The sequence below is a fragment of the Trachymyrmex septentrionalis genome, unplaced genomic scaffold, assembly GCF_001594115.1.
Source record: "Trachymyrmex septentrionalis isolate Tsep2-gDNA-1 unplaced genomic scaffold, Tsep1.0 scaffold8, whole genome shotgun sequence".
Classification (NCBI taxonomy): Eukaryota; Metazoa; Arthropoda; class Insecta; order Hymenoptera; family Formicidae; genus Trachymyrmex; species Trachymyrmex septentrionalis.
In genome coordinates this window covers 1,894,353-1,894,690 of record NW_017305987.1, presented here as the reverse complement: position 1 = coordinate 1,894,690, position 338 = coordinate 1,894,353, and the positions used below count along the sequence as shown (strand labels likewise).

Sequence of the window (338 nt, the reverse complement as noted above, 5' to 3'; positions counted from 1 at the left end):
CACACACACACACACACACACACACACACACACACACACACACACACACACACACACTTTTTCGTTAGATATAAATAGAGAGAATAAAGGAAACCGTAACATTATTATCAATTATATATTTAATTTATGATTTAATTTATATTTTAATTTACTATTTGAAATGACTGTAATAAAATTTGAATGAAATGAAAAGATGTAATTATTGCGAGAAACATTAAATACTTTTTTGTTAATATTTTAATACAAATAAAAGAAAAACAAATTTATTTAATTTTAATTTACATAAATAAACATTATAAAATATATTTTATTTCATATAAACACGCATACAGCTAAAA

The 338-nt window shown here is 21.6% G+C and overlaps 1 protein-coding gene across 2 annotated transcripts in view; it reads right to left on the bottom strand.

The window, feature by feature from the left end:
- The window catches only part of LOC108754522, a 45,065-nt gene that overhangs the window by 24,254 nt on the left and 20,473 nt on the right, over nucleotides 1-338 (bottom strand). The window lies entirely within an intron of this gene.